The sequence below is a fragment of the Podarcis filfolensis genome (assembly GCF_964270895.1).
Source record: "Podarcis filfolensis genome assembly, chromosome: 8".
Classification (NCBI taxonomy): Eukaryota; Metazoa; Chordata; class Lepidosauria; order Squamata; family Lacertidae; genus Podarcis; species Podarcis filfolensis.
This window is the reverse complement of record NC_139611.1, coordinates 87291398-87313923: the sequence shown is the minus strand read 5'-3', so window position 1 is coordinate 87313923 and position 22526 is coordinate 87291398. Positions and strand designations below refer to the sequence as shown.

General features: G+C 47.1%; 1 protein-coding gene across 5 annotated transcripts in view; it reads right to left on the bottom strand.

Moving 5' to 3' along the window:
- The window catches only part of PAK4 (p21 (RAC1) activated kinase 4), an 83111-nt gene that overhangs the window by 33441 nt on the left and 27144 nt on the right, over positions 1-22526 (bottom strand). The window contains exon 1 of one of the 5 annotated variants that reach the window (XM_083627187.1): positions 16253-16484. The exons of the other annotated variants lie outside the window; for them this stretch is intronic. The gene's annotated coding sequence lies outside the window, so the exon portion shown is untranslated. Of the gene's footprint in view, positions 1-16252; positions 16485-22526 lie in introns of those variants that run through there. 5 annotated transcript variants of the gene reach the window in all.

Below are 22526 nucleotides of genomic sequence, written 5' to 3'. Positions count from 1 at the left end.
TACAAATTTTTGGTGTAACCACACGGAGTAATGTGTTTTTGTTCTGGTTGCCAGACCTCAAAAGGGATGTTGTAGAGCTGGAAAAGATTCAGAAAAGGGCAATCAAAATGTTCAAGGGGGCGAAGCAACTCCCATCTGAGGAAAGGTCACAACATTTGGAGCAGGGATATAATATTAAAACCCAACAGGGTCATCCAAGGAAGCTGAATACTGAGAGATTCAGGGCAGACAAAATAAAGTACTTCTTCACTTGGACAAGTTAAAAAGGGGATTAGACCAATTCATGGAGGACTTGAGTAATAAGCTATAGAAAGCCCTCTTTCTTCTCATGGTCCCTCTTTCCCTTTCAGTCATGAACAAGGGGAGGGCACCCAAAGGTTCTGATTCTAAGTCTGCAGCAAAACTTTCCCTCAAAGGAAGAAGTGGCTCGTTTTCCTAAGGACAAACCATGTCTTGCCCTTGTGTCTGAAGTGAGCCTCTGGGTAGATAGCCCTTTCTTTGACCCCATGTTACAAGTTAAATGGAGGGCATATGGCTAGCTGAACATGAGAAGAGCCTGCTGGATCAGGCCAATGGCCCATCTAGTCCAGCATCCTGTTCTCACAGTGGCCAACCAGATGCCTGTGGGAAACTTGCAAGCAGGATCTGAGCACAAGAGCAGTCCTCCTCCTCCTCCTGTACCTTCTTGGAACCTGGGTAACGGGAACAAGCCTGTGAATTCTTGCATTGGAGAATTAAGCTTACAGTGGTACCTCCAGTTGTGGACGGGATCCGTTCCAGAGCTCTGGTCGGATCCCAAGGTTTCCGCAACCCAAGGTGCCTGTTCTGCACACGATGCGATAGAGCGCTTCTGTGCATGGCGAAACCCAGAAATATACTTACGGGTTTGTCTCGTGCGTATCCCAAAGGATAAGTAACAAGAGGGGCACGTAAGTAGAGGTACCACTGTAATAGGAAGCAGCAGGAACTGCAGCAAGACCGAAAGGTTAACACACTGGGCATCATACTGATTTACTATCTCCTGATTATACAGGGCTGGGGTGAAGAACAGATCTTCATCAAAGTTCAAGGCGGCCAGCAAACTTTCCAACGCAAAGAGATGGTTCTTCCAACTTCCTGCACAGCTGAAGAAACACCCCTTGGAATCAACAGCTTGCAATGCTTTATTAGCTGGCCAGATAAGATATAATTTCATGTACTTTTTGCCTCTTGCTCTGCAGAACCAACAACCTCACCTTGCTACCCGGAAGCAAGCATACCCGAATTGCCAATATCCTGTAATTGGCAGTCTTGAGGATATTGCTAATCAGAGCAAGAATACAAGCACTTAATCCATATTAACAAACAATAACAATTTCATAAGGAGGATGTTTGTTTGTGGCCTGCCCATAATCTGTTCAGGTTGCCAGACGGGCACCACCCATCCACAGGTCTGGAAGAGGCCCATGTCCCTGGCTCACCCAGTCTTTTAATGTGAGCACCAAAGGTGTCAGCAGTCTTGTACAGGAACAAATGCCAGACATTTGGGGCAGGTCCCTAGAAATGTCCTGAACATTCCAGACTGGCAACTGCTGATCCCAGAGCCAAATCCAGATCCTGGAATAGCACCAGTTGTTTTACACTCCCTGTTGCGAAGGGGTGGCGGTGGCAATAGGCCTAGAGGGCACCCTCCACTTTGAAAGGATGATGAGGGAGACCTGGCTCACTGTATCTCTCTCCCACCTCAAGTGGATCTCCTGCAAAATCAGATGCAGATGGGGGCGAACAAACACTCTGCTGGAGAATGAAAATTCAGAAATCTTCACCAATAGAACAGCCAAGCTGTGCATCTCGAAGAAAAGGTGCAAATTAAGGTGCAATTAGCAAATTAAGTTAAACCAACATAATTTCCTCGGCTTCTACTAGCCACTGGGGTGGGGAAGACTTATCCTAAGCCTCAATTTCTTAACTGGAAAGTCTCACCTCTGGCTACTGAATCATCCCCAGACGTATTAGTGACCCCCGAAACTTGTTGCCCTCCCCAACAATTATCAATGTATGCGCTAGAACAGCCAGCTAGATGGCAACCATATATTTTCACAGAGAAATCTGAAAGAACAGGGGAGCGGATGAGTCTTGTTAAAAGATGCCTTTTTGTGCGCTATAGCCATTTTGCTTCCTGGGTTGCTAAATTAAAGAACGCATATGGGATAAAAGCCTCCCAAGTGGACTCAGTAACCACTTCCTCCTCCTATTTCTGTGCAGCCGCCGTCCAGTTTCCAATGACACATTACAGCAGGAACAGCCACTAAACAGCAGAAGGCTTGCAAAAGCTGCTTTGAAGACAGCACCAACTCGATCTCCGAGGGCTGAGCTTGCACTTCTCAGGTCCCTTGTGCTTCTTCTGTGGCATTCTGCTTTTTCCACACCCTGAAAACCACCAGAATCATAAAGCGCTTCCCTTACAAAGCCACGTCTCTCCAACGCTCCTTCCATCCAGCGCAGCCCAAGAGCTAAGACAGCCCACTGTGCAGCTAACTCTTAGCCAAAGCCAACTCCCAGCTTCACTCCTGCTCTCCTCTTTAACTTGTGGCGTGAAGAATTTGATGCCTTAAATTGTCCCAGAAATCAAGAAACAGTGCTATCTCTGAACCGCAACAGAGGAATAGTGCCTCCTCAACAAAGAGCACAATCTTCACCATGTCTACTAAGAACTAAGTCCTACTGAATTCAATGCGGCTTACTCTCAGGTAAGCGGAGTTAGGATTGCAACCTTAAGCTCTAAGAAGTGCCAAAGCTGCCCAACTGCGGGCCGACAGCAAGACCACAAAAAGGAATACTATACCAGCTTTCGGCTGAACACAGATCTTCACCAGGCAAAAAGAGCTGACAAACTCCAGACCACGCCGGTTGCAACTTCTAAGAGATACAGCATCTGAGCCACCAAAGAAAGATGCACACCCTCCTTCCCTTCCCTGGCAATGATTACGGGAGCACAGCTCAAGAATTTCCAGACGGGTGGCCGCGTTTAGTCACAGCTAAGGAAGAAGAAACTACAAAGAGGATTGCAGAGAAGTTTCGCTACGGAGAGATCTGGACAAACCCAGCAAAAAAAAGGCTCTCAGTGTTACTGGTGCTGAACAAAGCAGTGAAGATGCAGCCAGACTTACAATCCCATTCCTCCTCATGAGACTTCATCTTGGTTTGCTCGGCGCTCCTCCACAGGCTGCAGCGTCAAAATGGGAGTAACCAAGACTAAGCTCCTGTTTATGACTTTTTGGCCCATCCTCTGTTCCATTAAATGGCTGGTGACCCCTCCCTTCTCCTCAGTCCATTGGCTGGGTGGAAGTTTCCTTACATCTGCTGCTTGGAAGCACAAACCCTGGCAGGCTGTCTCAAGGGCCACTCCCAGAGACCACCAAAGAGCTCAGAAGCCTCTTGCACACACCTTAAAGAAGTGTTTTCCAGGCCCAGAACTAACCTTCAACACCAAGGGGCTACGTGATCCGTTTTGTGCCTCGCAAAAAGAATACATCCCTACTAGCTGGTGCTGTGGGTTAAACCACAGAGCCTAGGACTTGCCGATCAGAAGGTTGGCGGTTCGAATCCCCGCGACGGGGTGAGCTCCCGTTGCTCGGTCCCTGCTCCTGCCAACCTAGCAGTTCAAAAGCACACCAGTGCAAGTAGATAAATAGGTACCGCTCCGGCGGGAAGGTAAACGACATTTCCGTGCGCTGCTCTGGTTCACCAGAAGCGGCTTAGTCATGCTGGCCACATGACCCAGAAGCTGTATGCCGGCTCCCTCAGCCAATAAAGCGAGATGAGTGCCAAAACCCCAGAGTCGGCCGCGACTGGACCTAATGGTCAGGGGTCCCTTTACCTTTTTACTAGCTTCCAGGCTCCACTCAGCCCTGATGTGGCAAAAATGTGTTTGGGTTGAACACATGTCCCTTTCTGCATCCCACCCTCAATTCAACAGAACACGACCACCTTTGCCCTTGTTCTTAAAATTACTAGCACTGGCATAGCACAGTGCCCTTTGGGGCAGTGAAATTACAGGGGGGGGCGGTTTGCTAAGAAGCAGGGGGGGTACTGAAGTAATTATCAGAATTTGAAAAGTCAGCATCACTGGATCAACTGTGTTGAATTAATTAAACTAAGCAGTTTTAATAGGATTTTTAACAAATGTGCAATTAATTGTCTGCGTTTTGAATTTTTTTGTGTCATTATCTTTCTTAGTGGGTCATGCATATTATTTTTTTTATACGGTAGGGTAGTAAGGGGCCCTGGGGAGGAGTTTATGGAACCAAGGAGGCGGGGCCCCGAAATGGGAACTGCTGGCACGTAGGGAAAAGAGTACAGCGAAGGCACCTACCTGTTGTCAACATACTGCATCAGCTCCTACTTTTTTAAAAAACAGCCTTCCCCAACTTGGTGCCCTCCAGATGGTTTGGACTGCAGCTCCCATCTTCATCAGCCAGCACAGCTGTCATGGCTGGACCAATGGGAGTCGAGAGTGCAGAACATCAGGAGGACTCCAGGTTGGGGAAGACTTGCTGCAGAAACTTCCTGCTGACAGTGGCTATTGTCCTACTGGCCAGAAGCATTCCCCCACCCCAACACACACACACACACACAGAGAGAGAGAGAGAGAGAGAGAGAGAGAGAGAGAGAGACAGACAGACAGACAGACAGACAGACAGAGAGAGAATAGCAGCTGCTCCCAGTATGGAGTGCAAAAAGGGAAGCCCAGAAGCAAACAGGGAACAATTACAGCAAGAGGATTAAGTGGAGCTTCTTCTTTGGTAGTGGTTACTGAGTACTGCAGTGTAGAGCCTGATAAATGCAGTTACTCAAAGAGCAAGGAAGGTAACTGCAAATATCCTCGCAGTATTGTTGGATTTTACCGTATTTTTCGCACCATAGGGCGCACCGCACCATAGGGCGCACCCAGTTTTTAGGGGGGGAAATCAAGGAAAAAAATTTCCCCCCCCAGCCCCAAAGAGCAGCGTACAGGCTGCGCACAACCTCTCCCTGCCGGAGGGGTTGCGTGCAGCTATGGAGCAGGCCAAAGCAGCTAGTGGGATGGATCCCGCTCGCTGTTTTGGCTTCCCCTTTAGCCCCGTGCAGCCTCTCCTTGCCGGAGACGCTGTGCAGGGCTTTCCTGGCTTTACTGGGAGGTGGGGGGATTCACCCACCTCCCGCAAAACCAGCAGAAGCCACGCAACTCCTTTAAAGAGATCGCGGCTTCTCCTGGCTTTTCTGGGAGGTGGGAGAAGGGACTGATGTGGCCAGTCAGTCCCTTCTCCCTCCTGTGGAAAAGCCCGCAAGAGCGCACGGAGCTTGTGTGCAGCTCTTGGGGGCTTTCCCCACCTGCCTCCCCCCTGAATTCGCTCCATAGGACGCACACACATTTTCCCTTGCTTTTTAGGAGGGGAAAAGTGCATCCTATGGTGCGAAAAATATGGTACTTCTGTGCCCGTTTTAATTTTAGATCTAACATTACACGTTCTTGCATTTTACGGTTTTAACCTCTGTCCTGTGAGCCGCCCAGGGTGCTTTGGCTCTTGGGCAGAACAGAAACGGAAACATATGCCTACATTTGCAATGGGGACGTTACATGAATCTGCTGTCCACAAATGCAAAGCACTAGGCCTGAACTGTCTGCTCCGAAGAGCAGCAGATCTCCATGATCCCAAATCGAGGGAGAACTTCCCAGTTCTGCTCACCAAGTACCTCTTGGTTGGCGCATGCTCTGGATTAGACATGGGGCCTTCTGCATGCACCGGAACTGGGATGTGGGTCTTGCAACCGGAGTCAAGGGAGCATTCTTAGGCTTTACTAATACTCTAAGCAGCCTAGAGTTGGGGAGGGGTGTGCGCAGAAGACAACTGCAGGTAACTTTACGTTCCCCCAGAGCTGGGCAACGGAGGGAATATTATTTATTGTGTCCGTCAGTCGCTTTAAATAAACGGAAAGCCTCAAAGCAGCAAAAGACCAAGTACACAAGCTGACCACAGCTCAGCAAATCACCATTTCTAACGTTTTCTACCTGTCCTTCAAACTTGGCCAACACCTCTCTCAGCACCTTGCAATTAAAATAACCTGTTTACATGAATGAGACATGAGCACCCGGGATCAAAGAGAAATTAGCCAGCGTGGTGTAGCAGTTCGTGTGTTGAACTGGGACATGGTTGTAAAGGTAAAGGTAAAGGGACCCCTGACCATTAGGTCCAGTCGTGGCCGACTCTGGGGTTGCGGCGCTCATCTCGCTTTATTGGCTGAGGGAGATGGCATACAGCTTCCGGGTCATGTGGCCAGCATGACTAAGTCGCTTCTGGCGAACCAGAGCAGCGCACAGAAACGCCGTTTACCTTCCCGCCGGAGTGGTACCTATTTATCTACTTGCACTTTGACGTGCTTTTGAACTGCTAGGTTGGCAGGAGCAGGGACCGAGCAATGGGAGCTCACCCCATCACGGGGATTTGAACCGCCGACCTTCTGATCGGCAAGTCCTAGGCTCTGTGGTTTTACCCACAGTGCCACCCGCATCCCTTGGGACATGGTTGACCAGGGTTCAAATCCCGTCAGCCATGAAGCTCTCACCGGGCGACGCTGCCTCTCAGCCTAACCTACCTCACAGGGTTGTTGTGGGGATTAAAGGAGGAGGGCGAGAGCCATGTACTCCACTCTTGAGCTTCTGGGAGAAGGAAGCGGGATAGAAATGCAATGAATAAATAAGAAGTAGCCACAAACTAAAAATACTAGCTGTGTGCAACCCCCACAATGTTACCTGCCCAGGGGCTTCAGCGAGACCTACCTGGTGCTGCCCGTGCCTGCAGCGCTCCTCTTGAACCCGTTCACACACACACACCCCCAATCTCTGGGTCATGTGACCACCATTTGGGCCCAATGAAACTTGCTCTACTGGCCCCCTGTTGACCCAGACAAATGGCAAAGGGAAAACATCGCTTGGGGGCCCCTTTGTACTGTGGGAAAAGCCAGGAAGGAACCACACCACTACCCCTTAAGGAGTGTATTAGCAATTTCACACCATTTGCATGGCGTTCCCCACATGTGCTGTCTAAACAAAGGCAGAATTGTATCTGGAAGTGAAAGGAAGCCTTCGGCCACTCCTGCTACAAGATCAACATATGAAGCATGAGGGGGAAAGACAAAGACAAGTCTATTATCTGTTTGCATGCGCAGCCCACCTCTCTTATAACCCTTCCGCCGCCACATGCTCCCCGTTGTTTCTGCGCATCATTCTGGAGGGGTGACCTAATGTAACACAGCAATCCAGGATCAGAAAGGGGTCCTCCCTTCTGCCGTCCCTCCGGCCCATCCCAGTCGATTGGAAGAGGATCCATGAGGGAATCTGGCCTGCTGGAGCTCTGGGTACGTTTGCCCTCAAGTCCCACCGCTGGCTGACCCCAGCAGATCACAAGACTTGCTTTGAAAAACATGCTTATGTGGGTCTTTATGAGAAGAACTAAATAGCACACAGGGAAGTTTTTAATGTTTGATGTATTATAGTATTTTAATATTTTTTGGGAAGCCGCCCAGAGTGGCTGGGGAAGCCCAGCCAGATGGGCGGGGTATAAATAATAAATTATTATTATTATTATTATTATTATTATTATTATTATTATTATTATCCACATTCATGCTTCAGAAACACAGCATTTATTTGCTGCCTTTGTGTAAAGTGGGCTGGTTCCCGTTTCCCTGGCTTTTCCGCCTGCCTGTGCGCTAGGAGCAGGGGTGGATCTTGCTGGACTACAGTTCCCATAATCGCCGACCGCTGGCCACGCTGGCTGGGGCCAATGGAAATCAGAGTTCAGCAACTTGTGAATAGCTGTGATTCCTGCACTGCAGGGGGTTGGACTAGATGGCCCTTGGGGTACCCTCCCAACCCTACAAATCTATCATTCTAGAGCTGATCTTGTTTACGGCACTATTGCAAAGGAGCACTGTTTTCCTCTTCAGTCCACCTTGAGCAGGCAGAGGCAAACTCAGCCCTCCAGCTGTTTTGGGACTACAACTCCCATCATCCCTGTTAGCTAGGGATGATGGGAGTTGTAGTCCCAAAACAGCTGGAGGGCTGAGTTTGCCTATGCTTGAGCATATTCTTCCCTTTGAAGTTGAGGCGCCCAGTGTCATGGCGATGTCAGGTGGACAGACCCACCCACCCATCAAAAGTGGGTCGGGGTTGGGGGAAGATCAGGATCCACCCTGTAGCCCAGGTTTCCCTATGTGGTTTAAGATTAAAGCTCCAGGCAAAATCAGATCCCTCCACTCTCCACTTTCGGATGAGCCCAGGCCTCACAGGAATTCCACAAAAGGAGCAGGAGAGAATCGTATCAGAACTGCCCGGAGGCTGATGAAAATGTAGGTTGCCAAGAGGACAGTAACACACCCAGGCAATGGCCAGTGTGAAGGAAAATTCCTCCTGACTCCAGATGCTGATGGGTCAGAAAATGCAGTAAACTACATTATAAAATGGATTTTTTTAAAAAGAAAGCTTAACCAAAAGAAATGCAATAATATTTTCGGTCTCCAGGTGATGCTGGAAATATCCCAATCACTGAATTCCTTTGACACATTCAGTGTGCTTTGCAATCCTGATGAGATTTCCCCCTGCATTGACTCTGGTGTTCCGTTCATTAAAAAGGGAGAAATTCTCCAAGTTTTCCACCAAAAGAAGGAGACACACCGTTGCTACTGCAGAAAAAGTAGGCTGGAATTAAAACCATTAATCAGGGTGATGGGAGACAGAGCAAAAGTCTAACCACCACTGAAAAAGTCGATTCTGGAAACTGGGATGTAGTATATCCCTTGCTCAGACAGACAAGATTGCCATGGGTAGAGCGTGGGCTGGAATACCATTTCCATTTTTGTCTATAGTCAAGCCATATACAGTGGTACCTCAGGTTACATACGCTTCAGGTTACATGCGCTTCAGGTTACAGACTCCACTAACCCAGAAATAGTGCTTCAGGTTAAGAACTTTGCTTCAGGATGAGAACAGAAATCGTGTTCCAGCGGCACAGTGGCAGTGGGAGGCCCCATTAGCTAAAGTGGTGCTTCAGGTTAAGAACAGTTTCAGGTTAAGAACGAACTTCCGGAATGAATTAAGTACTTAACCCAAGGTAAGGTAAAGGTACCCCTGCCCGTACGGGCCAGTCTTGACAGACTCTAGGGTTGTGAGCTCATCTCACTCTAGAGGCCGGGAGCCAGCGCTGTCCACAGACACTTCCGGGTCACGTGGCCAGCGTGACGAAGCTGCTCCGGCGAACCGGCACCAGAGCAGCACACGGATCGCCGTTTACCTTCCCGCTATAAAGCGGTACCTATTTATCTACTTGCACTTAATTGTGCTTTCGAACTGCTAGGTGGGCAGGAGCTGGGACCGAACGACGGGAGCTCACCCCGTCGTGGGGATTCGATCCGCCGACCATGCGATCGGCAAGTCCTAGGCGCTGAGGTTTTACCCGAGGTACCACTGTATAAATTTTATGTTCTTAACCTGAAACTGCTGTCACCGAGCCGCTGGAGCACGATTTCTGTTCTCATCCTGAAGCAAAGTTCTTAACCCGAGGTACTATTTCTGGGTTAGCGGAGTCTGTAACCTGAAGCGTCTGTAAACTGAAGCGTATGTAACCCGAGGTACCACTGTAAATAAATGCTCAGTGAGGTCCTTCCTATTTTTGATTCAAATGAAGAAGCAAGTCTGGTCAGAAAAAGGCAGCTAGAAGATCCCCTATTGAAAAGGTAGCTGCTGTTGTTGCATTTCTATCCCTCCTTTTTCTCCTTGGAGCTCAAGTACTTCTGCCATTACAGTGGTACCTCGGTTTACGAATTTAATCCACTCCGGAAGTCCATTCTTAAACCAAAACCGTTCTTAAACCAAGGCGCACTTTCCCTAATGAGGCCTCCCGCCGCCCATGCCCTTCCACCGTGCGGATTCCATTCTTAGACCGAGGTAAAGTTCGCAAACCGGGACATTGCTTCCAGTTTTGCAGAGTTCGTAAACCGTATCATTCGTAAACCGAGCTACCACTGTACTTGGTGCCTGGTGAATATGGGTTAGCCAATAGCGATCCTTCCAGAACATAACGTAAAAATAATTAATTTAGAATATTTTTACTCCACCTCACTCATCTTACTTGTTGCATTTTATTATTCTATGACTTAAAGAGATATTTCTGACATACTGTAAAACAATTTTCTTGCTGTGCAATGAAAACACATTGTTGTTGTTGGCATCCGTCTGTCTTGAGAGACAACGGAGTGCGCCTCTGGGGGTGAAGTCAAACTGCTGCGTTAGCAGCACCGAAATGACTTCCCCGGGGTGCAAGCCTGGGCAGTGTGTCTGGAGGTCCTGGTTTGCCCAGATGACAAGACCCCCCCCCTCAGCCTCGCTCGTGGGGTCCAAAGGAAAGCAGAGCAGTGGATCTGGCATCAGTTTGGCTGCAGGAGTTGCCGGAAGAAGGAGTACAAGGCGCCATTCCAACTGTCTTTTGAGGAAATCCAACAAAATGTTAACACTACACAGCAGGAACACAAAGACTTCATTAAATGGTCAAACAAAAATCTCCCCTTTCCAGGTTTTACACCCTCTCGAAAAGGGCCGGCCTCACTGGGGAGGTCAATCTGCAGCCTCAGATCAATCACAGTGGTATCTCAGGTTAAGAACTTAATTCGTTCTGGAGGTCCATTCTTAACCTGAAACTGTTCTTAACCTGAAGCACCACTTTAGCTAATGGGACCTCCTGCTGCTGCCGCGCCGCGCCATTTCTGTTCTCATCCTGAAGCAAAGTTCTTAACCCGGGATACTATTTCTGGGTTAGCGGAGTCTGTAACCTGAAGCATCTGTAACCTGAAGCGTCTGTGACCCGAGGTACCACTGTACAACCCCCGTTGCATGTAAAGCCATAAGTATCAGCAGCCATTTGATCCCCCTTGCTAAGGAGGAAGCCATGCAAACTGTACGGAAGTGAAGAACTTTTAACTCCCAGAATAACTTACGCAGCAATCTTCATGGCTGAGCAGTTTTTAATGGGATGCACATAGCCGAATCCCAATACATTTAAGCAACTAAAGAGCGATTGCCTCCCAGTTTCCAGAGATTGGGGGGGGGAGGTTAAGTTCAGAGCTAACGCTTTTTTCACTTTTGCCACCTCTGCAAAGGGACCTACATGTTTGCTGAAGGAGAGGAGAAGGTCAAATTACTCTCCAAGGGCCTACCCCCCCCTCACTAGCCACATCCACCAACCTTAACCTAGGTCAAATTCCCTTTATCTCCCTGCCTTGTTTAATTAGTCAGCCATAAACCAACACTTTTTCACGGCCCTGGATAAGCAGAGGAGTAGAGCGAGCACGCCTACGTCCACTAGCACACACCCAGCAGTTAAGATCTTGCCACTGGCTGAAAATATAACCACCACCTTAAAAAAAAAAAAAAAAAGACAGACAGAGGGAAACTGGAAGAGACTGACAAAACTAGTTTCTTCGGGATCAGATATAAACTGGTTCTGTGGTGCAGCTTTTTAAAAAGAAGTTGGAACACTGTGTATTTGTACGGCTGAGTTACAACAACAGCGTCAACACACAGGCATTGTGCGAAAAGGAGTCTAAGACCATCTGCGGAGATAAACCCCTACTGGGCATGCAACCATGATGTTTTAGAAATATTTGCGGGCTCCTGAAATTAACATGCTCACAAGACCTATGGGAACTGCTTTAGAGCAAGGAGGAACACGGCCCAACTGGATCAGTGCTGCCTTGTCCACAAGAAGCAGAGGCTTTCCAGGGATCAGGTGGGATCTTTCACAGTTCTATGGAGACCGATTATGGGACCTTCCGCACACAAAGCCTATAGTCTACACCTAGAGATGTGAAAACCCTCTTCTGGGATAAATGCTATTATTAGTAGTAGTCGTAATAGTAGTATACTGTCCTATACCCACAGGTGTCAGGGTGGTTCACAAGATAAAATCACAATATAAAAACACAAAATACAAAATCAAGATAAAAACAAAAAGGGCACTGGATGTCAATTAGCCAAAGGCCTGGTTAATGAGGAACATTTTTGCCTGGTAAACAAGGTTTTACTCATTGAAAAAAACTGTGTTGCCCAAAGACTTTTATGCAAGAATCTACAGCATCAGCATGCAAATTCCTGTGTCTACTATGTAAACATAAATGGAATTCAAGATGCATTTCTAGATCCAGAGATGCTGCCATATTCACAAGAAAAAAAATGCCACAATTGTTATATTAATAAATAGCCACAAGAAATGAATACAGTGCTTGCTTTTTAACCATTTACACTTTGAATTGATTCAGGCATGAGCATCTGAAAAGAAATGTAAAGGTAAAGGGACCCCTGACCGTTAGGTCCAGTCATGGTTGACTCTGGGGTTGCGGCGCTCATCTCGCTTTACTGGCCAAGGGAGCCGGCGTACAGCTTCCGGATCATGTGGCCAGCATGACTAAGCTGCTTCTGGCAAACCAGAGCAGCGCACGGAAACGCCGTTTAGCTTCCCGCCGGAGTGGTATCTATTTATCTACTTGCACTCTGACGTGCTTTCGAACTGGTAGGTTGGCAGGAGCAGGGACCAAGCAACGGGAGCTCACCCCGTTGCGAGGATTCGAACCGCCTACCATCTGATTGGCAAGCCCTAGGCTCACACAGCGCCACCCGGGTCCCGTTTGAAAAGAACTGTAGTAGATCTCAATTCACTTTTGACCCCCCTCCATCTGAAATGCCATGCCTGATCTTGCACTGACTGAATGTAGTATTGCCACCCTAAGTTCAACTGATGAAATATGATGTTTACAACCCATGAAACTTGAGTTCTTTGAATGGTTTAGAGGTGGCACTGGAGGACAGAAGGGCTCAGTGCCTTTAACAGATATGTGGCAGGCAGAAATTAAACAGGGCAAGCCTTTTCTAGTATGAAACCATTACAGGGAAAGTGTCACTGGCTGACATTCTGTTGAGTTGTGTGACTCCAGATTTATTTCGGGGTATTCCACCCCACCTGCAAACGAGGGTACAAAATTGCACATGACATAAAGTCTTCTTTAGCGAGTACAGCAGAGGGCCCAATCCACATACAGTATGTGGGCCCCCCCAAAATCCTGTTTGCAGCCCAGTGAATGGGGAAGCTTCAGTTACTGGGTTGCTGTTGGTCAGGTTTCCACAGGAAAGCCTAAGGCAACAATGGGTTTTCCAAAAAAAATCTGAAATTGATGGAAAGATTTCTTGGGCAAATCTGCATAGGGTAATTTTCCAATGCCCTAGAGCAATGGTTTCCATTGGTGGTCTGTGAACCCCAGAGGTCTGCGTAACCCACCCAGGGGGGTCCATGGCACCATTCACACAACAAATACCACAATAGAGGTATCAACATTTTCAAAGGTAGAGGGTCCATGGCTTGGCTTTTCAAAAAGAGGGGTCAACAGTACTTAGCTAACTGGGAACCACTGCCCGATAGTTATCTAATTCAGCATGCTTATTCTCCTTGTAATTCTTTTTTTAAAAGAGGCTACAAATTTAAAAACTGTTAAGCTTGCCATTTGGCATTCCATCATTGCTAATTATTTTATGAAATGGAAATTCTCCCACAGAAACCTTTCTGCCCCACATCACTGGGTGCAGGCAACAGACAACCCTCAGAGAGCAACTTGCACCTGCCTTCCGCTTGCAGCCTGAGGAGTTCACTAGCTGTTCCGCTTCCAGCACAAGACTCTTCTTCCACAGTGAAGCAACTTTGTGCAGCTGTAATGCTATGCCACCCCAAAGTGGCAGCAGCGTGCAAAATTCTCAGGGCAGTTCAATGCAGTGGACAAAATGGTACAAGGCTCGGCTCTAGCTTCTCAGCTCATTCCTGCTATCCAATCCCTACACCTATCTCCAGCTGAAGCGCAGCAAATACAAGAACGCTAGTCACTGTATTCCAGAACTCCAGCTGGTGTTCTCTGAGGCCAAACTGCTGATGGGGACACCAGGTCGAGAACATGCGGTCATTAAAGCATCTGAAACTGTCTGCCCATCTACTACAAGGCCAGGTTGAAGGTTCTTGTATTAATCTGCAAAGCTATTAACAACTTATGTCCTGGGTATCTCAGGGAGCGCCCGAATCCTTATATCCCAGCTCGATCACTAAGGTCATCTGCAGGAGCCACCAGCCATCTCCCCAGCCACTCTGGGGCAGCTTACAGCACATAAAAAAATCATAAAACATCAGACATTAAAAATTTCCTGATACAGGGCTGCCTTCAGATGTCTTCTAAAAGTCAGATAGTTGTTTCCTCCTTGACATCTGATGGGATGGTGTTCCACGAGGCGGGCACCACCACCAAGAAGGCCCTCTGCCTGGTTCCCTGCAACCTCACTTCTCGCAGTGAGGGAACTGCCAGAAGGCCCTCGGAGCTGGACCTCAGTGTCCAGGCTGAATGATGGGGGTGGAGACACTCCTTCAGGTACACTGGGCCTTTGAGGCCGTTTAGGGCTTTAAAGGTCAGCACCAACACTTTTAATTGTGCTCGGAAATGTACTGGGTACGTAACAATGAACAGGTGCCAAACGCAAATACAGTCTTAGGTAAGCTTGGATGTTTCAACATGTTTAGATTTGTTTAGTAAACACAAGTAAAACAAACATGCTAAATTAGATCACACATGGGCATCAGGAAAAAATTCCAGTAGAAATTTCCCAGAAAACCCACAGCTACCAAGCATCAAAAGGCAGCTGCCTACCGGAAAGGACCTGCTTGCAACCCTACCCTGCCATTAGCACCCTGCTCAGCCAGTCGCCTTTTTTGGGCTCAGTAGTGGAATTTTCATTCTTAGCAGAGGCCTATTCAAGAGCAGCAGCATTTATGCACCACACTGCTGCAGGCAAAGCATGGGGGGAAGGGAGAAAGCAAGAGAACGCTGGGCCCTTGGTAGGCAGGGAATGAAAGCTGCAAATTGCATATAAATAGCTGCATGCAACAATTCTCATCTTGAGGTCTGCAAAGCCACGACTGTGCCATGAGCCTTGGGAATGCCTCTCCTAGTGTGGAACCCAAAAACCTGGAGCCAGGGATCCCCACTTTCTTAGGAACTCTCTCTGCCAAAGCTGAAGGGTGGGTTCTTGCTACTACAAACATGCGTGTACCTCCAAAGCCCTCTGTGGTCCCCAATTTCTCTCTCTCCCACCCCTCTTCTTGCTACATCCTCTCACCTAAGACATTCAGGAGTCCAGCCTCACTACTCCAAGTCGCCTGAAGGTCTACTTTTCCTTTGGCTGCCCCTGATGCCACAAGCTCCCTCACAGGATACGTCCCCATTGCTTCCCCGATTCCTCCTCAAGACCCACCTTTTGCACGAAGCTCTTGGCAGAACCCCTCCATCTCCATACCCTACAGTAACTAGACTTACGTACACAGAACTGAAATAAACATACACGCTCCCTTCTGGCCCCAACTCCATTTCCCTCCCCTTTCTCCGTTTAATTGTAAACTCCTTGGAGCAACCACACACTTGAGTTTTGCAATGCTGATAAATTGAGTCTGGTCATGAGCAAACTGGGCCAAGGGATAGGTTTATACCCAAAGGCACTTTGAAGTTTGCATTACTATTCTTGGGGCCTTTAATCCCCACAGCCCTTTCCTAGGCCCACAGGCTTAGAGCTACAGGAACAGTTCACCAACTCTTATCACGAAGCCTCACCCATTTGGCCACTGCCTCCCAGCCTTACAGGCCGCAGTCAACTGGGCGGTGCAGCCATCCAACTCAAGATTATTTGACCGTGAAGGTAGACTACATTTTGACTGTCAACTGCCGCTCCTGTCCTGCCCTCAACCTCTAGGCAACCATTTCAGAAATGGGTGGGCAACTCTGTTGTTAAACATGCAATAAGCCATTTCACAGAGAGAGAGAGAGAGAGAGAGAGAGAGAGAGAGAGAGAGAACCTGCAACACTAGATTTCCATTCTAAAAAGTTTTCTCCGGATGCTTTTTTGCAAGAGAGAAAATTCTGCACAAAATTGAAATTAAATGCACAAAGAAAGAGCCCACCCTGAAAATAGAGCCTCTCCCTTTTCGCCGAGTTGAGCAGCTTCCACCAGAAGCCAATGCCCTGCTTGAACACACTGTTTTTTGGGGGGTAAGGGGAGAGCCTGGCGTCCCCCTCGGTCGCCCAGCACGGACAGGGATCTCACCCTTCCTGAAAGCGCCCCGTGGGGGAGGGGGAGCAACTGTCCAGCAAGTTCACTTACCTCCACCATCGCTGTACTTCCTGAAAAGTCAGCCGCAGGGTGCTGGAGAGGAATAAATCACACGGCAGAGGAGAGGGTGGGCGGACAGGGGGTGGGGGAGAGAACGATTCTCCTCCGGAAGAGGAGATTGGGTTTTTCTTCTCTGCCCAGGAGAGGAGAGTCAGTTGGTTTCCCTGACTAGGAGACACTTGATCCGGGCAGGGACGCGCACACTCCTTCTTTGCTCGCTCGGCTGCTACACACAAGTTTCCTGACGTTGCAAGGCCAGAAGCTCCACCCCTCCCTTCCCAGCACTCTGAACTGGGTGAAAGGAGGGGAAAAGCAGCAGCACTGCCCTCGCTGGAGGAGTGAGGCAGCGACACCCAAAGAGGAAGAGGAGGAAGATGTGAAAAGGCGAAGGAAACTTTGGGGCTAGCCTGGTGCCGTTCCGGGCCTCTGGATGCATTCAAAGGGAAGGGTGAATCATTTGTAAAATGAGCTTCAAAAGCCTCTTGGTTTTAAGGGTGTGGGGTGGCGACCCAGGAAGGGAAATATGAAGAGAAAACACACTGTACATGCTCAGAAGTAGTAGTAATAATAATAATAATAATAATAATAATAATAATAATAATAATACAGTGGAACCTCAGGTTACATATGCTTCAGGTCACAGACGCTTCAGGTTAGAGACTCCGCTAACCCAGAAATAGTACCTCGGGTTAAGAACTTTGCTTTAGGATGAGAACAGAAATCGCGCGGTAGCGGCAGCGGGAGGCCCCATTAGCTAAAGTGGTGCTTCAGGTTAAGAACAGTTTCAGGTTAAGAACAGACCTCCGGAATGAATTAAGTACTTAACCCGAGGCACCACTGTAATAATAATTTATTATTTGTACCCCACCCATCTGGCCGGGCCTCCCCAGCCACTCTTGGCGGCTTCCAACAAAGCATTAAAATACAGTGGTCTGTTAAACATTAAAAGCTTCCCTAAACAGGGCTGCCTTCAGATGTCTTCTAAAAGTCTGGTAGTTGTTTTTCTCTTTGACATCTGAAGGGAGGGCGTTCCACAGGGCGGGCGCCACCACCGAGAAGGCCCTCTGCCTGGTTCCCTGTAACCTCGCTTCTCGCAGCAAGGGAACCGCCAGAAGGCCCTCGGAACTGGACCTCAGCGTCCAGGCAGAATGATGGGGGTGGAAATATTCCTTCAGGTATACTACAAGTGCAAACTTTAAGACTGAGGGCATAAAGTCGCTTTCAGTTCACCCTTCTGGGGGGAAAGAGACTAATGAATAAAAATGATGTGCCCAGAGCCCAAATCCAACATTTGCGTCTAGCGCGATGGAACGCCATGAGGTTTGACTCACATTAGGCTCCATCGCAGAGTGGGAAAGGGGGGTGCCCTCACACCCTGGGCATTTGAATACTTTACAGCCTAGGACCCTCGTACCTATGGGACCGCCTCTCCCGGTCTGCCCCACGGAGGACCTTAAGGTCCATAAGCAGCAACACCCTAGAGGTCCCAGGCCCTAAGGAAGTCAGATTAGCCTCAACCAGAGCCAGGGCCTTCTCAACACTGGCTCTGGCCTGGTGGAACGCTCTGTCTCATGAGACCAGGGTCCTGCGGGATCTGATTTCTTTCTGCAGGGCCTGTAAGACAGAGTTGTTCCGCCTGGTCTTTGGCTTAGAATCAGTTTGATTCCCTCCCCCTCTTTCTTTTTTCCTTTCTCCTCCTGTGAAGAGGCTGCATCCTAATGTTTTAATGTTGTATTTTAATCTTGTTTTTTAAATTGTATTTTAATCAACTTGTTTTTATTATTGGGTGTTAGCCGCCCTGAGCCCGGTCTTGTCTGGGGAGGGCGGGGTATAAATTATTATTATTATTACTATTATTATTATTATTATTATTACTACTACTACTATTATTATCTGTGGGAGAGACTGGGATGTGCAGATGTGCAAACAGGAAATGCAGATGTGCAAATGGCAGAGCTGTTCCCAAACGACACACTCGGGCTCAGTCTTTCTCCCCTATCTCACCCCTTACTTGAAATGTCAAAATGCCGTTCACTGGACTGAGCACACATTTCACACTCAATGCCCGTTACCAAACAAGGTGGGAAAGACACAGCTATCTAGAAAATCACCTGTCCTCACCAATTGCCTCATCGATAATCCCTAGATTACAGGGGCAGAACATCCAGGACCCTGCCAACTATACAGTCACTTGATCTTTGTACACCTTTCTATGAACGTGGAGTTTCAATCAAGAGGCATTTCCTTTTTCCTCCTGCTGTTATCTCCAGGGGCGAGTTGGCACCTTTTCCCAGGACACAAAAGCGCCTGCCTGTTTCTACTCTTTGCTCCCCACCATCTTAAAACATAATCTCCCTCCTCCTTTACTTATATTAATTCGAATGGACACAGATCTACGGCAACCTCCCACATCTTGGGACGCTGGTAACCCTACTCTGCTCTGGGACACAGATCCAACAGAACGGGGACTTTGTTTTTTTTTTTTTTATAATATATTTATTGAAGTTTTCAAATAAAGCATATATTAGATAAGCACAACTTATCATTGTCCATTTAACATCTCTCAATTGTTACATGGGACTCCCCCACACCTCCCGCATACACTTACATCATTATTAAATTAATTTCAAACAAATTATCATTTAACTCATCTTAATTAATAATCTTAATTTGGTTTGACATATAATTCAGCCTTAAATCTAATTTAATGGTAGACAATTGTCTGCACTGGCATCCAATTCAACACTCAGCCAAATTACAATATTTTTGTAAATAAATCTTAAATTTCCTCCAGTCTTCTTCCATCCTTTCTTCTCCCTGGTCTCGAATTCTGCCGGTCATCTCGGCTAATTGCATATAGTCCATCAGTTGCATCTGCCATTCTTCCACAGTGGGTAGCTCCTGAGTTTTCCAATTCTTGGCAATTAATATTCTTGCTGCTGTTGTTGCGTACAAAAAGAATGTTCTGTCCTTTTTTAACACGCTCTGGCCGACAATACCCAGGAGAAAGGCCTCTGGTTTCTTAGTAAAGGTGTATTTAAACACCTTTTTTAATTCATTATATATCTTCTCCCAAAAGGCCTTCACTCTAGGGCAGGTCCACCAGAGGTGAAAAAAAGTTCCTTCATTTTCCTTACATTTCCAACATTTGCTATCAGACGAATGGTATATTTTAGCCAGTTTAACAGGGGTCATGTACCATCTATACATCATTTTCATCACATTTTCCTTCAACGCATTACATGCAGTGAAGTTCAGCCCAGAGGTCCACAACCTTTCCCAATCTTCAAACATAATATTATACCCAATATCCTGCGCCCATTTTATCATTGTTGATTTTACCATTTCGTCATGTGTGTTCCATTTCAGCAGCAAGTTATACATTCTTGAAAGTACCTTAGTCTTAGGTTCTAACAGTTCAGTTTCTAACTTTGACTTTTCCACTTGGAATCCTAACTTTTTGTCATTTTTAAACACTTCTTTAATCTGAGCATAGTGTAACCAGTCTCGCACTTTGTCTCTCATCTTTTCTAAACTCTGCAATTTCCAGTTGTCACCATCCTTTTCTATTATCTCCCAATATTTTGGCCAGTTGGCCTCCATATTGGCTCTTTTCCGAGCCTTAGCCTCCAGGGGTGACAGCCACCTCGGAGTTTTATTCTCCAATAAGTCTTTATATTTTGTCCAGACATTAAAAACTGATTTTCTGACAATATGGTTCTTGAAGGCCTTATTTATCTTAGCTTTATCATACCATAAATATGCATGCCATCCAAACGCATTATTAAAACCTTCCAAATCCAAGACATCCGTATCTTCAAGAAGTAACCAATCTTTCAACCAGCAGAAAGCTGCAGCTTCATAATACAACTTTAAATCTGGCAGGGCAAAGCCCCCTATTTCTTTCGCATCTGTTAATATTTTAAATTTGATTCTGGGCTTTTTGCCCTGCCAGACAAATTTAGAAATATCTTTCTGCCACTTCCGGAAACACTCTGTCTTGTCTACAATCTGCAGTGTCTGAAACAAAAATAACATTTTTGGCAATACATTCATCTTGATGGCAGCTATTCGGCCTAACAAAGAAAGTTTTAGTCTTGACCAACTATCCAAGTCTCTCTTAATCTCTGACCAACATTTTTCATAATTATCTTTAAATAAACTCAGATTTTTTGCTGTTATGTTTACCCCTAGGTATTTAACTTTTTTAACCACATTTAGTTCTGTCTCTTTCTGAAGCTGTTCCAACTCAATGTCTGTCATGTTTTTCCCCAAAACTTTAGTTTTTTGCTTATTTAACTTAAATCCTGCCACTCGACCGAAGTTTTGAATCAGTTGTAGAACTCTTTTCAAACTAGACTCCGGCTCCTGTAATGTCAAAACTAGGTCATCTGCAAAAGCTTTAAGTCCAACAGAACGGGGACTTTGGACCCTCCCAGCCTCTCACAGTTTCACTTGGCTGGATTACCAATACTAGGACTGAAAGCTATCAGGTGCAAGGAAAGGAGCGGCCTGAAGTTCGTGGAATCGAAGAAACCAAAGCCAGTCAGTGTACACACACACACACACACACACACACACACACACACACAGAGGGGGGGGGAGAATAGGAAATCCTACCTTTCAAGTTACAAGTTTCCAATTTTAAGCTTGTAACTGTTTTCAGAGATACAATATTAAAGAACCCACCTCAACTTTTTGGCTTCCGGCCACTTAGGAAGCAATTAACACAAGCCACAGAAAATCAGAATGGGTTCTATCTATAGCAAGGAGATGGGCATTATCACTGAGAGATATGAAACCTGAGATTCAGAAGCCAGGTAGAGTAAGTGAGCTTTTATTTTATTTTTTAAAATGGAACCCCTGGGCTATGTCCAGGGCAATGGGTTTTAAGTACAGTGGTACCTCGGGTTAAGTACTTAATTCGTCCTGGAGGTCCGTTCTTAACATGAAACTGTTCTTAACCTGAAGCACCACTTTAGCTAATGGGGCCTCCTGCTGCCACCGCACCGCCGGAGCACGATTTCTGTTCTCATCCTGAAGCAAAGTTCTTAACCCGAGGTACTATTTCTGGGTTAGCGGAGTGTGTAAACCTGAAGCGTATGTAACTTGAAGCGTATGTAACCCGAGGTACCACTGTATGCAGAAACATTCATCTTTAGCAAAGGAATCATTCTTTTTAGCACTACTTCGCCAGTGCCTTTAAAGAGTTTGAGATATATCCTGCGGAGGACAGTAACATGGTCTCTAGGCTCAAAGGAACATGAAACGTGTACTGCGATCTGTTCACCATCTGACTAACGGCTCTTCCCTGGGGGGTGTCCTCTCTTATATACCTTACATATCCCTACTGGGGGGAGAGGCCAAGTTCTTCACCTGCTGTGGACCGGACACCAGAACTTTCTGCACGTGTTAGAAATGCACAGGCACTTTTTAACCACACAGAACAAATGAGGTTTTATGGTACAAACAACTTATCCAGATTTCCTAAGAGGCACAAATTCCCCTAAGCCCCAGCCTGTGCCTTGAGATGTATCAGGGTTTCAAAGGATTTCCCTGCTCGGCTTCCTCCACCCCACCACCCCCGGTAATGACTCCAGGCCCCTATGATTTCCTTGTTATTGTTTCTCCTGGCAGGTCTTCCATCTGCCAGATTCTGGCTGTGTTCGAGCCTGTTGGCATGCCATGATCTTGCAGGAGAGAAAGGGGTTAACAGAAAGAGGGAAGGGAGCCAGAAGGAACTTGAGGGAGAAAAGCACACAGAGGTTTCCGCCAGCAGCCAATGAGGCGGCAGCGTTTGAAACAAGGACGGCCAATCAGGTGCCGCATCTGGTGGTTCAACATCAAAAGGGAAAGGGGGGTTCAGGGAAAAGGACAACATAGTGGTAAATCCTGAGATGCCCATCTAGGAACATCCTTGCACCACAGAGGAGTGCAATTCAAAAGAAGAAAGCACTCAGGTGTTCCCTATCACCCAGGAAAGAATGCCATTTATTCCTTGCAGAACCAAGGCCTCATCCCCTCCATGTGTAATTCAGGAGGCGAGTCCACGAGCTGCTTAGATAGCAACATAAGCTCAAAACACTGGTTTAGATCTCCAGATGGCTATAATAAAATAATAATAATAATAGATGGGTGTGGGTGTGTGTCTGTCCGTCCATCCGTCTGTCCTGCAGCTCCCTTGTCTCTGGGTCAGCTATGCCCTTTAGCCAGAGTTGTCTGGGTCCTTGACTTAATAATAATAATAACAATAATAATAATAATT